The following is a 10,087-nucleotide window of genomic DNA, read 5'->3' on the forward strand; positions in this document are numbered from 1 at the left end:
CTAAGTGTTCTTCTTTATTGAATATCTTCTACTGTCTGGGTAAAAAAAAAAATCATAATTTAATTACCTGTCTTGTGTATGACCTTTTCAAGTGTGTGGTGACATGTTCTGGTTCTATTACTTTAACAGGTATTCACATATAGAGATTCCTCTGATCCTAGGGTGTAATTCTTGCTTTTTCTAATTCTATCCCTGCAACCTGTTGAAGAAGCCTTGCCATCCTACCATCACCTGCTTTCTGTTAGTTACTAACCAGAGCTTCCTGTTCCCTGCCTCATTTAAAGGAGAAGAGAACTCCCAAGCTTACCTACGAGATCTAGGCTATGTCATCCTCAGAGGTAGTACCTGTTCCACCCTGGATCCTTCACAGCCCTTGTTAGTGGTGCCAGTCATTGTGTTATGGGTATTTTTTTTTTGACTGAATATCTGCTTAACCCTGGCTGGTGATGGATTCAGAAGAGATTGTCCACTATGCTGTTTTATGACTGATGGTAATATCAAAGGTGATATGTGATTTTTTTTTTGCAAGGCAGGTCCCACATTCTTGATCATTAGTGGTTTACTTTAACACTCAGCACAAATTCCCTAACACAAAAAGTTTTGGATTCTTGGCTTTCCTCTACTTCCAAAGACATTTGTTCCTCCTTTTGAATCAGAGACTGATCTTAGTGGTCCCTCTGTTTTATTGTTGTTTTTTTTTTTAAAGAGTCCATGAAATTCTGACATTAAACAGAAATTGCCAAGAAATTTACCTGTATGGATGCCATCTTCCATAAAACCTTTTTAATTCCCCAATGAAGGTCAATATGATACTGTCACAGGCTGGAGATAGAAATTTCTCCTGGACGTCCTTACACCATGAGTCTAATATTCTTCCCTATGATGAAACATCCCTGATGCCTCCCTAGGCAGTGGTATCCTTCCAGGCTAAGGGCAGGGAGAGGGTCTTATCAATGAGTCAAATCTTCATCCTTGTCTCATTGTGCAAGGCTTGCCTGCAGTTTCCAATAGTTAGAAGTGATGCCGGAAGTGTCTTTCTGTTATGTATGCTTGTTCACTTCCAACGTGGAGCTAATGAAATCTACCATCATTTTGAGTTGTGTTCCACACCGATGTTAATCAAAAAGTCCTGTACCCTACCATAGTGAGCTATACTCAGACCAAGATTAGAGTAAATGGGACTGAGATATTTTGAACTGCTTCTAACCAAGCAACACTCTTTGAACTTTTCCAAAAAGACAGAAAATCCTCTTCAGAGCACACAACCTAGTTATGTGGAAAGAGAGCCACTTACTCCTAAATTACAAGCACTTGCTCATAAAACAGTAGAGAAGCAATATGAGGTTGGTTTTGATTTCCAAAATACACAAAAAGAAAACAGTACCATTATGATCCATTTTATGTAACTTTATTGTCTTTATTGCTCTATGTTTTAAAGAGAGGTGTGGCTGACCTCAGAGAAATTATGCCATAAATCAGGCGTAATGGCACACCCTTACAATCCTAGCATTTGGTAAACTGAGACAGGAGGATTTTGAGCCCAAGAACAGACTGAGCTACAAAGTGGGTTCCAGGCCAGTTTCAACATCTCTGCTACCTTAAAAACAAAAACAAACAAAATAAAACAAAAACAAAAAACAACAGGAACAACAAACTGGCTGCTAGACGTCACTTGTCTAAGTCCTCTGTGGCCCTGCACCATCTGAATGAAGTTGATACATTTATCATTTATCGGTGTTGAATTCAGGGATCCTGAACTAGTTTTAAAACAGAAAATTTAAATTGTAAGAGATCAGTCTTAGGATGGTTGAAGCTATGGGAAGTTTAACAGAACAGTGTTGCTGCCCTGAAACTTGCAACACTGGAGTCTTTTAGCATAGATACTGGAGAAAAAGGAATAAGAGAGGATTTCACTAGCGCCTAAGTGCTGGCATAGGTGGATGGAAAACGGAACCCTTGCAGGATACAGAGAAAAAGCTTGTACCACCAAGAAAATGCAGACATGAACAAGGGTGGTGCCTGTGGTACACAAGGGGACAGAGTGAGAGGTGAAACATTCTGGTTGTCTATCTTTCAAGTTCCAGGATCTCCATAATGCCTCCCATTAACTAAACCCACTCACAAGCCAACTTATGTGGATTTCTAGAAAATTCAACCAAAATGCGAACAACTTACTCCTTCTAAGCTGAGAAGCAGATCAAGGGAAACAAAAAGCGGGTCTGTGGAAAGCAGGCCTTTGACCAGCTGGGTCAACATGACACTGACCACAGATCAGTCTCGTGACTAGAGCTGGGCCTAGTGCTTAGACTCTTAGACTCTTTAACAGAGCACTTTTAATCAGATTGCAAAGCCCTCTCTCTGTCATGTGCAGCAGCTTCAATGATGGCCACAGGAGCCTGGTTTGGGGAGCTTTGTAACAGTGTGTTCAAATTCCAACTTTGAACTACTTCAAGGAAAGGTCCCTCTGTGCTTTCTGCAATCCTCCTGCATTCCCCTCTGCAAGACATTCGATTGCCACATTTCCCAAGTGTGCTCCCGGCCACTGTGTGTTTATTCCTCCCTAGAGTCACTCATTTTTACTACCTTTCTTGTCACCTAATGGCATTCCTCATTGTTTCTTGTTGTAGGCTGCTTGCCCCTCTTCTAAGTCTGGGAAGCAAATTCTAGAGGCTGTTTGTCCTTTCTTAGAACTCCACCATTTTCCCTAACGACTGCCAATGCTTCCCCTTGCACTGTCTTGTAGAATACCTAGCCATTCTCCATGTTCTGCTTCCTTCAAATGCTGTAATAGTCAGTGTTCTCTAGAGCAAAGAACTGATAGAATGAGTATATATTGAAAGGAAACTATGTTGTGATCATAAAAATATGTTCTATCTGGGTGTGGGGGAAGGGAGTGCCTCAGCCTGTCCATGCCAAGGCACCCCTTCCCTCTGAGAAACCAGCCACACATCAGTATAGTATAGAATAGAATTTATTTAGGCCATGGGGAGGGGAGTTAAGAGAGTAGTAGAGGCAGAGAAAGGCAGAGAGAAGGAGAGCGTAGAGAAGTAGAGGCCGGCCATGACCACATGGAGAAAGGGGGGAAAGGGAATGGGAAGTGGGGGGAGCAAGGAGATAAGAGGCAGGAGAGAGGCAAGAGAGAGAGAGAGAGGAGGGGCCAAACAGCCCCTTTTGTAGTGGGCCAGGCCTACCTGGCTGTTGCCAGGTAACTGTTGGGAGGAGCATACCTGGCTGCTGCCAGGTAACTGTGGGGGTGGAGTCCAGAAAGCATACCAACAAACTACTTAATATATTTAATTACTATTTAATCAGGGAGTTTGTAAAATATGGTCTGGGTAGTCTAGCAATTGTTCTCTTACAATGGAAAACAAAAAAGCAAAAAACAAACGAACAAACAGTAACAAAAAGAGAACCCATAGCTGCTCAGGGGATGAGGCTGGGGACTCCAGCAATCCTGATCTGGCATTGAAGTTCTAGGGCAGACGTTCCCAACCTGTGGGTCTTGACCCTCTTTGGGTCACATATCAGATATTTACATTATGATTCATAACAGTAGTAAAATTATAGTTATGAAGTAGCACTGAAATAATTTTCTGGTTGGGGGGTATCATCACAATATGTACTAAGGAGTCGCAGCCTTAGGAAGGTTGAGAAGGACTGGTCTAGGGGATCTCTGGAGAGCTACTGATCTTCCATCCATGTTGGAGGGTTTCAGAAGCTGGGTTCTAATGTTAGTTAACGGCAGAAGGTTCAGAAAGGAGCAGCAGCGACGGAAGAGCTGAACTTACCAGTTGGGACACGAAGGCAAGCAGGTGAGAACAAAACACGCTCCTTACATCTGGGCTGCCACCAGAAGGTGCCACAAACACTTAGGGTAGACCTCCCCTGTCACCTAACCTAATCAAGGCAATCAATCACAAATGTGTCCAGAGGCTTGTGTTTCAGCTGATAGCAGACCCAGTCAAGCTGACACACAGATTAATCATTAGTAACATCCAGTGGGAATCCTTTGGTTGCGTGGCCTGATGTACTTGCTGTAGGCAGAAAAAGGGCTTCCTGCTTGTATCAGTTTGTGTCCAGGCCATGCCAGGTACTGCAATAGGAGGAATTGGATACAGAGAGCTGTGAAAATGCTAAAAGAACTGAAAAGAACAAAGCAAAGCAAAACAAAACAAAACAACAACAAAACATCCAAAGGCCAGCAGTGGAGCAGCTTAGGAAAAGCATGGTGCTTCTTACAGGACAAGAAGGGTGGAGTGAAGATTTGGTGTTATCAGAACCCAAGAGTTAGAACCACCCACAGGGCACAATAGATAACAACAACAGAAGTTTCCTGTTAGGAGTAAAAATGAGGAGAGAAACCCAAAAAACAAAGAAGATACAACTACTTCCAGAACCCCTGAGCAGCCTGGCTTCCCCTCCCATCTCTCTATTGTCTCTGTCCTTTTTGTTGATGAAGTTCCCATAAACAAGCCCAGGAAACTGAGTTTGCTCAGGGAAATTTAAGAGCAAACAATTCACCCAGCATGGGTTGTGCTGTCCATAGTTCCGGAGGTTTTACCATTTGTTCCCCTGCTCCATGCCCAAAAAAGCCCTTATTGTTCCACAAGGATTCCGTGAGCCTGGGTCTAAGGTGGTGGTCTAGTTTGTCATTCAGTGTTAAGGCACAATTTATTAATTAATTGCAGACTCTCCCCACCCAATCCCTACCTCTGCTGTACCATTCCCCACCCAATCATACTTCTGTGTTTATAGCTATAGTGTGTGAGAGCACATGGGTACTGATGCTCACAGAATATATATGCAAATGGATAGCAAAGATGATATAAGTTATCGGTATTGGCTTCACCTTTGTCATCCATGGGCCCACTGAGATTCTCTCATGGGCCGTAGACCTCTTGTCTTCTATGCTCTCTCCTGTGTAGTGCCTCCATTTGTTTCCTTGGTTTCCTTATAATCCATGCTTCCTTGCTCGTACTAACCCACATATGGAGAGTAGATCTAGGTGATGAATGCTTACTATGACAATTCATTGTTTATAAGTTACTAATGTCCTCACTAGTTTCATGACCGTCTGTATCTCCTAAGAGTGTGTGGTCTTTTCTTCCTTTAACATGGTAGAACTTTCCTGGGTTGATTCTATTTGCAATTCACGAGCTGTTGTTCCATTTTTGCATACTTATTTCTGTTTTCAATCTCCTCAGTGTCCTCTTTCTTCTTACTGAGTCTGAGATTGTCTGAGAATGTCCTCCGTCAGCCCAGAGCACTGTATTCAGTTAGGTAACAAAACACTCAGGACTCGATTGACAACTTATGAAGGAGGAGTTAGTACCAGTAAAAGGGTTCTTAGGCCCCTCTGCTGTTACCTAGCACTGACCATGCAAGTCCTGCTTTACCAATAGGAAAGCCCAGGGAACAAACTGCCTTGAGTTATGTTCTAGGCCCACAAAATCTTTGATAGGGAACTTCTGGGATCATTTATTTGCTCCCATTTCTGTCATTGTAGCTGGTCCATTCCACCCAGACACTCCTTTGGCCTCCTTTCTGCACATTGTAAGTTAACGTTCATTCTTGCCTAAATACATTGCAGCTCCTTGAACAACCTTGTCTCTGGCTTAGCACTGTACATGTGGAAGCCACCTTCCAGGGCCAAGCAGCAAGCCATTCCTTGCTTCTCTTTGCTCGATGTTATTTCAAGGCTTCTGCTTGTTTGAGTGGATTTCTGTTTCTTGCAATTAAGCAAGCCATGACTAAGGGAGATAACGAAGCATGAAACTGCCCTTCCCAGAGAAACCACAAGTATGGAATGAGGAGTCCCTGCAGAGGCCTTGTCTGTCCCTTCTTCCAGCAGGGACATTCTTTTCACAGTCAGTGACCTCCCGGAGCAATGCTGAGTGTGTTCCGTGGGTTCCCAGTGTCCTGTGGTATCTGTGTCAGATCCTGGCGCCAAAAAGAAGGATGACAGTTTTTATCCCTTTTCATGTTCTTTTGTCCAATCTTGGGGACGATCTCTTTACCCCAAGATTGCTTGTATCCAAAAATCTTACACTACAATCTTCTATCAGCCCAATGTCATATGTCATATGACATATAACTATAAGCATGCTGCAGTGTAGGGCTGCTAGCTTGCCATTTTCTTACATATTCCAAGGAGATGTACAACCTAGAATGATCTTACCTCATTACATTATTTAATATAATACCATCAAGCATCCCTTTCCTTGTGAATCCAGCTACTGTGGAGAACTGGGATCTATCTGGCATTCTTTCATAACTAGTTGAAATATTTAACCTAGGACCTTCTGAGGCCTCTGTGATTTCCCTGTGCAGGTGCTTTCAGACAGACGACTCTGGCCAGAATAGCATTGTATACACGGTATACACTTTTATTATGCTATGACAGCCTGCATCCCCTTGCTAACAGCATTTTAAAAAGTAAAAGCAGTTTGGGAGTGAAGTTTGTTTTTTTATAGCCAAACAAACAAAAAAATCAAGCATAGCAACACAGAGCTGTGACCCCAGATTACAAGAGGCTGAAGCTAGGGAATTGCCTTGAGCTAGAGGCCAGCTGAGGTTGCTTACTGAGTGCCAGGCTAGCCTAGGCTACGAGAGTTGCAGGCCAACCTGGACTATAGTGTGGGATCCTATCTCAAGCAAGCAAGCAAGCAAGCAAGCAAGCAAGCAAGCAAGCAAACAAACAAACAAAACTAAGGAAGGTACTTTTCAGAATAAATGGGGAAGGTAGACTGTCCTTACTAAAGCCATAGACACTGAAGCCATGGACATCATTTTATACATGTTTTTTTCCTCTCTCTCCCACCACACCCTCTGTGTCTCCAGCGAACTCTCCTCTGACTTTTTATCACTTCCCTCACAGGATGCTTTACTGTCCTAGCGATTCTGGCCCGCCCGTCTGGGAAATGAGGGTCTTTGCTTTCCAGCCTATGGACTAACACATTGGAAGTGATTCAGATTTTTTGAGCATCAGGTATGAGCCTGCAAGGTGAGCTTAGTCAGACTTCTCTGCTTCTCTCTAGGGAACATCGGATGGAAATAGTAAATGGTTTTCCTGCTAAGGGAGAAAAAAGATTTTGGGACAAGCGAAAAAAGGACAAAGAGAGTAGTGGGTGGGGCAAATATAATCAGAATTCATTGTGTTCTGTTAGCATACAATGAAATGCATTCTTTTGTACAACTTAACATATGTAAGTAAAAAGAAATACTGTAGATAAAAAAAAAGTTACATCTATCAGATACATAGGCATATTCAGTTGTCCTTGGTTCAGGGACTGTCCTAGCTGGAGAGAGGAAATCTAGAAAGAAACCTATACCTGGAAACAAGGCACAATTTCATGACCCAAAATAATAAATCGCTATTGTAGTTAAAATATATTCCAGCTGTGCTGCTGGCCTCATTTTCATTAGTTTAAACGTAGTGGCCGGCTGGACTCCCCAAACAATAGTCAATCAACTCTCAAGCCATCTCTTTAAGAAAATAAGAAGAAAACAAAGTTTTGCAGAGATCAAGGGCAAGGACCATTTACCTCCCCCCGACCCCCGACCCTGCTGAGGCTGGGCCTTGTGTTAGAGCCATTTTTGCTTCCTTTCTACTTTTGCTTTTTCAGGTTACCTCTTGCCTTTGTCTGTTTGCCCCTGTTCAGATGGACGAAGAGGTTCTATAATGCTAGACTTTATACGCGTTGTTCCCTTATGGTGCTGAAGAAGAGGGAGAGATAGTTATAGAAATAGCTTTGAACATGGACTTGACGTGCAAAGCTAATTCACCTGAAGTTGTTCGTTTTAGAAAGTGAAGAAGGCAGCCTGCATGTATAACCCCGCCCCGGTATGTATAACCCCGCCCCTGTATGTTTAACCCCGCCCCGGTACTTTCTCCTGCTGTACTTTTGTTTTGTTTTTTTTAAGCAAATGCTTTGCTTGCCTCTCCCCTACCCCCTCATCTGTTGCATTTGCTCTGGTTACCTTCTCTTTTGGTAAATGATGCTAGTATGGTCGGTCAAAATCTACTTTTATTATTCTTAAAATGCATAAAGCATTCCCCCTCCCCATACAGGTCTACGTATTCTCTTTGAATTGCAGCAAATATGTGCTCCATAAACATGGGATTTTTCCACGTCCTGCTTTAACTTGCTTCCCATAAAAAGAAGAGAGAGAAAACCCTCATGTGGAGCCTTCTTAACTTCACAGCTGGGAGGGAATGTCTTCTGATACGCCTGTGCTTTGATAGCTTATCTCCATTCACAACTTCCCAGCACTACAGACCGACTTCTGGGTCCCTACATCCAAGCCTTCTGTCTCTCTACTAACTCATGTAGCCTTCAAGTCAGGAACCATGGGACTCGTTAACACATTGACTTCCCAGCCTGACTGGTTGTCACTCCAGAAGTGCTGACACAGTGGGCAGTTCTGCCAGGCATCCCTTTGCTGGGGTGGGAGGGAGGAATGCACAGCACCTAGTTACAAAGGAGTTCCCAGGCTTGGGGTGGAATGGCGCAAGATGTCCTGAGGTCCAGATGTTGTTAGTGGGAGATAAGTCTGACCACACAGAGAGATGGGCTTGGCCTGGGCTTTCCAGATAAGGGAGGTGAGACTGATGGCCACTGTAGGTGGAGTTTTGCAGTTTGGTTCTTTTAGCCTGAAGATGAGTGTGAGACATGGCACTCAGTGTTTGAAAGCTATCAGCCCAATTCAAATGGCTAATAAGACATAGAACCTTGAATTATGGTACTAGGGATACAGTTTAGTGGTATAGTGCTTGCCCAGCATGCATGGAACTCTGGGTTCAAGACCCAGTAATGTAATAATCAAGCAAACAAATACAAAGGAAACAAAAACCATGAAAGACTTTCTTTGGGCTTGTGAGACCAGATGGTTCAGCGAAAGGTACTATCTTTCAAACGTGACTATCTAAGTTGGATCCCAGGAGCACATAAGATGGAAGGAAAGAACCCGTTCTTACCAGTTTCCCCCTGATAACCACAAGTGCATGAGCCGTTCAAACTTGAGTTTCCTTGTTGCTAATATCTGTTTTCTCTAGGTCTCAATATTTTGCTAACTTTATATATCATGTTAAAGTTGGTGGAGTTATAGTGTAACCACTAAGTCATTTCCATTGAATTTACAATAAACAAACAACTAAATAAACCTATCGAGTTTATAGAGCAAGCCTGGCTAGCAGGTTGCTTGCTGTGTATAGATTAGACTAGACAACAACTGATGCCTTTGGGAATGTGTAGAGATTATTTTAGCTCTTTTAGGAGCCATGACAATTTTTCCAGCAAAGCCCATATCGTACTATTGGGGAAAAGGGCCACGAAATGAAACAAATTATTCAGTTGGTTCCTAACAAGAGCCTTCAGAGATGAGTTGCTATATCTTCCCTATTTAACGAGAGGAACTCAAGACAGGAAGTTTGAGTGAAGTGTTAAAGTCATCTAGCAACATAAAAGTCACTGCCTCCAGCTATCTCTGCCCAGAGGAGAGCAATTAAACTATTTCCCCTGGGATTATCCAGCCCCTAGATAGAAGCAAGATTCCATTGCCTGCTGTACTAACCCCACTAACACAGGCTCTTCTTATCTGCCAAATGTAGCTGCAATTGAGTTCTCTGGAAAAACATCCTTGCTGTTAGAGTGTCTGTGGCTAAAGAACAGAATGAGAGGACAGTTTGTATGAAGAACTAGGAAATACTCCTTGGTTGGTGGTTTAGTCCCTGAGGGCTCTGAGGGTACTAGTTAATTCATATTGTTGTTTGTCCTAAGGGGCTGCAAACCCTTCAGCTCCTTGGGTCCTTTCTCTAACTCCCTCATTGGGGACCCTGTACTCAGTTCAAGGGATGGCTGTGAGCCTCTACTTCTGTATTAGTCGGGTACTGTCAGAGCCTCTCTGGCAGCATGTATACAGTAGAGGATGGCCAAGTCGGTCATCAATGGGAGGAGAGGCTCTTGGCCCTGTGAAGGTTCTGTGCCCCAGTGTAGGGAATACCAGGGCCAATATGCCGGAGAGGGTGGGGTGGCAAGCAGGGGGAGGGAGGAGGGAACAGGGGTTTGTTCTTGTTGTTGTTTTTTGG

The sequence above is a fragment of the Mastomys coucha genome, unplaced genomic scaffold (genome assembly GCF_008632895.1).
Source record: "Mastomys coucha isolate ucsf_1 unplaced genomic scaffold, UCSF_Mcou_1 pScaffold15, whole genome shotgun sequence".
NCBI classification, from domain to species: Eukaryota; Metazoa; Chordata; class Mammalia; order Rodentia; family Muridae; genus Mastomys; species Mastomys coucha.